The sequence below is a fragment of the Chenopodium album genome, chromosome 24, assembly GCF_948465745.1.
Source record: "Chenopodium album chromosome 24, dcCheAlbu1.1, whole genome shotgun sequence".
NCBI lineage: Eukaryota > Viridiplantae > Streptophyta > Magnoliopsida > Caryophyllales > Amaranthaceae > Chenopodium > Chenopodium album.
In genome coordinates, this window is record NC_137857.1 from 4,497,726 (window position 1) to 4,505,755 (window position 8,030).

Below are 8,030 nucleotides of genomic sequence, written 5' to 3' on the forward strand. Positions count from 1 at the left end.
TCTCAAATTTAATATATAGTCAATCTTGACACAGCACATATAAGTGTCCTATTTTCTCCATATTAATAAAAGTCGGGAATATTGTTAAACACTTTATAAGACTAAGGGCGTAATCCTAGGGCTATTCAGAGTGCGGTCTAAACCGCAAACCAAACCGCATGCGGTTGTGGTTCGAAAATTCCGGTGTGGTTTTCAGTGGTTTTCAAAAATCACCAAACCGTGGTTTGCGGTTTAGTACAGCTTCCGATAAAAATAAAATAAAATAAAAATTAAAAAAAATGCATTTAGACCCAACCGCACTTTGAAACCGTTAAACCATTTTTATACTGTTTTTATTAGAAATATACATATAAGAACTTAAAAATATGGTGTAATCTTTGACTATTAGCTAATTTTATATGTTAAAAAAGAAGTTTAACATTTGGATTATAAATTGATAATCACAAATGAAATAATTTAAAACAAAATATATATAATTTTGAAAAAATGTGGCTAAACCGCACCGGACCGAACTGCAATTTGCGATGCTGTTTGGTTATAAGTGCAGTTTGGTACTTTGATGCGGTATGAAAATAATGCAAACCGCAATTTTGCAGTTTGGTGTGGTTTAGGATCCAAACCGCACCAAACCATACCGCAAATAACTCTAGGTACTCCTACTATATCCGTATGCTTTTACTATGGAAACTCTTTAAGACTTGTGAAGTGAACGTTCTTCTACTGACAAATGTAGCCCATATCCAATTAAAGCACGTGCATGTTAAGCCCTTTTACATGGTTGCTAAACATAACCTCTCTTTACTTAATGCACCCTCTCAAACACCCAATATTACCCTTTTTTCCTTTCCTTCATTCTCCTTTCTCTTTTCATGTTTCTTTCCTTCATTCTCCTTTCTCTTTTCATGTTTCTTTCCTTCATTGTTATTAATATCGATTAATGAAATTTAATAATCATGACTTAAATTAAATTTACAAAACATAATATATAGGAAAAAATTTGCACAAGAGATTAGAAATCGATTCATTCAATCATATGATTTCATATAATAGGGACGATGTACTGTGCACTATTTCATTCAATTTGTGTGAAACAGTGAATACTATTTTGGTCAATTTGTATGAAATAGTGCATACTTTTTCTTCAAAATGTATGAAGTAGAAGTTCCTATTTCAGCCATGTTGCACAAAATTGTCAATTTTGGAAAAATTTATTCACTTTTTTTTCATTATGTTCATATTTATTTGGTCAAATCATTAATCGGAAACTGCACTTATAGTGAATTGTAAAAGCAAGAGAGCAATAATGATGTTGAATTCATTTGATATAATGTACTTGCAATGACCCACTTTAATTAATTTATATGAATACACAATGTGCCATACGATATATATATTTGATAATCATATGCAATTCAATATTAATCTTTTAATTATTTTAAAGATAATTATCACATTTTTATAATACTTGGCTACGTAGCTAGGAAGAGGGAAAAGGGAACCTAAAATTTTGATGAATGGTAAAAGTAAGGGGTAGAGGTGTTGCTTTAGTAAAGAGAGGTTACGTTTAGCAATCCCCTTTTTATAACCCTATTTGTATGCGTTGTTTCCTTCACCAGAGACACGCTAACTTAATTCTATGAAGGAATAAAAGTCTATAGTGTTTACTCGTTTAAAAAAATAAATAAATAAATAAATAAAAACACACTAGTCATCACGCATTCAAAAAAATTCTCTACAAATTACGATCATTTGTGAATTAATGTAATTCCATAATAAAAATTTATTTACAAATCTAGTAATTTATAAGGAGTAAGAAAAGACTTCCATTTTAAATCTACTTCCTTCTATTACTGTTAGATCTCTCGCAGCGGAAATATGGCTTCTACTAGATAATATGAAATCGATATTTAATAGAGCTGTCAAAAACTGACCCGACCCGAGAACTCGACCTGAACCGGCAATGATCTGAACCCAACCTGTACCCGGACAATGGGGTGAAACTACTAACCTATAATCCGACCTGAACCTGACCATATGTTAACCGACAACCAATTTGATCCAATACTTTTTGACCTGAACCCGAACCTGCTCCCGACCTCAGAGTAACCGTCAACCGATTTAATCACATCCAATAACAATTTGTACCCGAACTAGTACCCGACCCAATTAGAACCTGTATCCGAGTCATTATGGAAGGTTTAATAAAATTTATATGCCTTTTGTTCAACTTATATACTGGTACAAATTTGTAAACCCACAATCCGATTCAGCTTGTATACCTTTTGTTCTCTATTACTCATGTATAGGTTTGATAAAACTGATCAAATTATGGAAGGCGCAATCATATAAGTTCAACTTGACCATATCGATAATTATTGGAATTGAATTTGAACCAAAACCCAACTCAACACTAACTCGAACTCATATGTACCATCTATTAATCCACTCAAACCTGACTCACATGCACACAACCCGAACTTGAAATTGGATTCGATCTGAATTTGGCTCGAATTGAACCCGACATAAATCCGAAAAGTTGAACGACCCAGAATAAACTCAACTGAAATAAACCCAACCCGAACTTGAACCTGATATGAGGCTAGATTGACCCGACATAACCAGATTCTAATTTAACCCGAGACATGATTTGACCCAACTCAAATCCGACTTGAATACCTGAATCGATAACTCTACTATAATACACGAAATCAGAGCGATTTAGGAGGTGGTGTCGAGAGCTGGTGTTGGAATTTCACTGAACACTACGGGATGAATCCAGGGATCATATAATATTGTGTGGACCCATACATGACCATTAGCCGTCAACGTAAAGGCCCCGTGAGAGCTTATAGCCAATACAATAGGCATGTACGAAAACGGGTAAAATGACCATCTAAAGGCAAATTGGATGGTTCCACCCACCCAATTAAACTCTCGGAGGGTATTAGGGACCATGGTTTCTCCACCGGGCCCAAAAACCTCAAAATTTGCTTAAAAAGCGTGGATTATAGCCTTCAATTTTGTAATTTTTTTGACCTTTTTTCGCCCGAAATTAAAAATTACCGAGATATTTACCATGGTCTCTAATACCCTCCAAGTGTCCAATTGGGTTAGTGGAACCATCCAATATGCCCTTAACCGGTCATTTTAACCGTTCACAACTTGAAGTGATTTCGTAAAAATCAAGCCTACCACGGACGTTTGACAACATATAATGATCATATGTGGTTTCAAAAGAAATTATATAACCCCGAGATGTATCCCTTAGGGTCTCAAGGCTTTTCGCCACCAGACCCCGAAACCTCAAAATTTCCTCAAAAAGCGTGGATTATAGCCTTCAATTTTGTAATTTTTTGACATTCTTTCGCCCGAAACTAAAAATTTCCAAGATGTTTACCATGGTTCCTAATACCCTCCGGGAGTACAATTGGGTCGGTGGAACTATCCAATATGCCCTTAAACGGTCATTTACCCGTTCACAACTTGTAGTGATTTCGTAAACTCAAGCCTACCACGGACGTTTAGGACAACATATAACGATCATATATGGTTTCAAATGGCATTGTATGACCCCGAGATGTATCCCTTAGGGTTTCAAAGCTTTTCGCCACCGGACCCCGAAACCTCAAAATTTCCTTAAAAAGCCTTCAATTTTCTAATTTTTTGACCTTTTTCCACCCACAAATAAAAATTGCCGAGATGTTTACCATGGTTTCTAATACCCTCCAACAATCCAATTAGGTCGGTGGAACCATCCAATATGCCCTTAAACGGATTTTTTTACCCTTTCAAAACTTGAAGTGATTTCGTAAAATCAAGCCTACCACGGACGTTATACAGAAAACATATAATGATCATATGTGGTTTCAAACGTAATTATATGACCCCGAGATGTATCCCTTAGTGTCTCAAGGCTTTTCGCCACCAGGCCCCGAAACCTCAAAATTTCCTCAAAAAGCGTAGATTATAGCCTTCGACTTTGTAATTTTTTGACCTTTTTTCAACCGGAAATAAAAATTGCCGAGATGTTTACCATGATCCCTAATATCCTCCGGGAGTCAAATTGGGTCGGTGGAACCATCCAATATGCCCTTAAACGGTCATTTTACCCGTTCACACCTTGAAGTGATTTCGTAAACTAAAGCCTACCACGGACGTTTATGTCAACATATAATGATCATATATGGTTTCAAACGGCATTATATGACACCAAGATATATCCCCTAGGGTCTCAACACTTTTCGCCACCGGCCCCGAAACCTCAAAACTTCCTCAAAAAGCATGGATTATAACCTTCGAGTTTGTAATTTTTTGACCTTTTTTCGCCCGGAAATAAAAATTTCCGACATGTTTACCATGGTTCCTAATACCCTCCAGGAGTCCAATTGGGTCGGTGGAACCATCCAATATGTCCTGAAATGGTCCTTTTATCCGTTTGCAACTTGCACCGATTTCGTAATCTCAAGCCTACCACGCACGTCTACAACAACATATAATGATCATATATGGTTTCAAACTGCATTATATGACCTGAGATGTATTCCTTAGGGTCTCAAGGCTTTTCGCTACAAGGCCCAAAACCCCAAAATTTCCTCAAAAAGCTTGGATTGTAGCCCTCAATAATTCTGTAATTTTTTTTGACCTTTTTTTACCCGAAAATAAAAATTGCCGAGATGTTTACCATGATCCCTAATACCCTCCGGGTGTCCAATTGGGTCGGTGGAACCATTCAATATGCCATAAACGGTCATTTTACTCGTTCACACCTTACATTGATTTCGTAAACTCAAGCCTACCACGTACGTTTATGACAACATTTAATGATCATATATGGTTTCAAACAACATTATATGACCTCGAGATATATTCCCTAGGGTCTCAACACTTTTTGCCACCGGACCCCGAAACCTCAAAATTTCCTCAAAAAGTGTGGATTATATATTATTTAACACATAAACAATATTCTGCTGCCACCGTGAAGGAAATTATAAATGTAAGAAACTAAACTTAATTTCTTAAACTAAACTTTTCATAATTTGAATCATTATTTTCAATTAATTAAATTACTACACCTAACTACCTAAGTATTATATAATAACTTAATGCCAAAAATAAAATAAAATAAAATAAAAAGGGGCTGAAATATTAAACTAAACAAACACCATAACATGTTTGCAAAATGAACTTCTTCCATTTTGCCATCACCCTCATTTACCTCTCCTAGAACTATCCCTTTCTTTTACATTATTTATCTATTCTCAATTTAGAGAAACAAACGATATGGTTAATCACAGACTGACTATAATGACTTAATGCTAACCAAAAAAAAAAAAAAAAAAAAAAAAAAAAAAAAAAAAAAAAAAAAAAAGGATGGATGAAATCATTTTGCCATCACACCCATTCTCAATTTAGAGAAACAAAGGATATGGTTAATTATAGATAGCCATATATTCCCACAAGTATATAAGGCACTAAGTCATTAACAATTTTATTCACAATTAAAATTATATTTTCTCAAGTCATTCCAATTAAGGTCACTTAAAATTTTTATAAACAATCATAAATTTCTTTTGACATGGCTGGAAGGTCAACAATGGTCCCTTTTTTTCTAGTACTTATGCTTGTCTTTATGTCTCAAGGTACGTTTAAATTCCACATTTAATTATATTGTATATTACGACATTATGAAAGAAAGAGATAACCCCATCTTATTTTCGAGTACACGTAATTCTAGATCTACTCGAAGATGAATTTAATTTTTATTTTTATTTTCGAGTACACGTAAATCTAGACATTATGACCAATCTAGATCTACTTATGCTTGTCTTTATGTCTCAAGGTACGTTTGAAGCGAATTAGGGATTTTACCGGTAGTCGAGGCAGAATTTCCTCCATAATCAGATGTTCTACGAGAGTTAGGGTTTGCGGCGACACTTCAGAGGAGTTGTTCTTCGTCAGATTATCGGAGGACATGCTTGCTGATTTTGCTATCTTCCCTGACATTTTTCACGGAATTTGGATTGGATTTTTTAGAATTCAAAGAAATTTAATCTTTTATGGTTTCATATTTGGAGAGGTAACAAATGAGCAGTTGGTTTGCATACTCATTGATGGAAGAAGGCGGGAATTGAGTGAGTCACCTAGTTATTGCCTTATTGGGTCAATGGCCCAATATGTTTCAACGTTCGCATAAGATTTGTCCTGCAGATTCATTATGTTTCTTCAAACACAAACATTTAAATAAAACGAATGTTCAGTAAATTACTGAACATCCGTTATAAAGTGACAATAAAATGTGTAAAAGTTACACTAAAACCCACAAAAGTTACCCTGATATATATATGAGTTATTTATGCTTCATTGATTTGACAAAAGTGACACTAAATTTGACAAAAGTGACACTAAATCTGACAAAAGTGGCCCGATGTACAGTAAATTATTGAAAACCGGGTGTATACAAAAGTTTTCCTTCTTTTAAAGGCCTAAAGGGTGTGCCAGTGTGTGCACAATTGCAATTGCACAAGGCGTATATCAAAAAACCCGTGAGGGTTGAGGTTTGGTTAGGGTCCTTCTTCTTATCGTAAAAAAAGAAAAAAAAATTGCACTAGGCGTACGTATAATATATAGGGAAATTTTAAGTACGCCAGAGCACGAATCGGATATCCGAATCCAAAAAAATAAGAAGAAGAAAAGTAGGGGAATTTAGCCTTAGCCTAGCGTTGGAAAACCATGCATTACATGTGTGTATGTTGGTCGACCTAGGTACATTTCTTCAGGTGTTAAAGACTTAGCTAATGAATGAAGATACTCATATCAGTTGGGAAAATTTTGGAGCTAGGTGCATTACATGCGTATGTTGCTCGAGCTCTCGAGGTGCTAGTTTTTCGGGTTCAGGGCGTGTTAAGTCGGGAACAGGGCAAGGTGATTGTGGGAAGGATGTACTACGGTACTAGTGATAAGGGGCTAATCTTCTAAACCATATCATGGTAAGGGGCTAGAATGGGTGGATTTAGGTTTGGTAATGCAATGAAGGAGTCTTGACTATGAATACATAATTGAACAATTTTCGGAACCAAACTCATTCTCGAAACTTTTTAGGCATTTTAGTAGACTTGTTATGGTTCCAAACCAAATTTAATGACTTGGGGGCACATACCTCACATTCACATCAATACTGGAAAAATTCCCGAAATTGATTTGATAATGTGGATTATAACCTTTAATTTTGAACAATTTTGAAATTTTCGGGTCTGGGAAGAGAAAGGGTTGGGGTGCATCCTATGTATCCCACGAGGCCCCGAAAAACCATTGGGGTTGTTTAAAACAGTTTTACTTTACCTACAAAATGTTAATTTAGTCAATTATGCATATGCCTCCTTTCATTAGCTTTATGTCACTTTGCCTTTATGCAATCAATGATTGGCACCATTTGGTTCAAAACAACATTATCACTTTGTTTGAAATGAAAGAAATGAAGGAAAAGGAAGGGAAGGAAAAATGAGGTAAGTAATATCATTCATTTGGATAACAAATGTGGAAGTAAAGGAATTGGAGGGAAAAGAGATTAAATTATACTCCGTAAGAAATTAATCTCTTTAACAATGGAGAGATTAGGGAGGAAAATCAATCTTTCTTCCCTCCCCTCCCCTCCCCTCCCCTCCCCTCCCCTTCTTTTCTTTCGTTTTTCTTTATCCCAACACACCATATATGACACTAGAACACATCTTATCATCACTTAAATTTTCAACATTGAATCCAAAATTTTCTAAAAATAGGCAAATTTCAAGATTTAAAGCCTCCAAATTTGACCATTTACAGAGTTTTCAAGATATGGTGTCGAATACAAAAGTGATGACAAAGGATGCATCATGACAGAGGATGCATCAAGGCATGCACATAAACTATCAGGCAAAGTAGACAGCTCTACATCCATTTCTTGCATGTAAGTCCTTTCCATCTTACTAAAGACTATCAACAAATCCATTCCACAAGGTTACCATCTCCGATCTCTCGCCTACAGAGTAACAGAT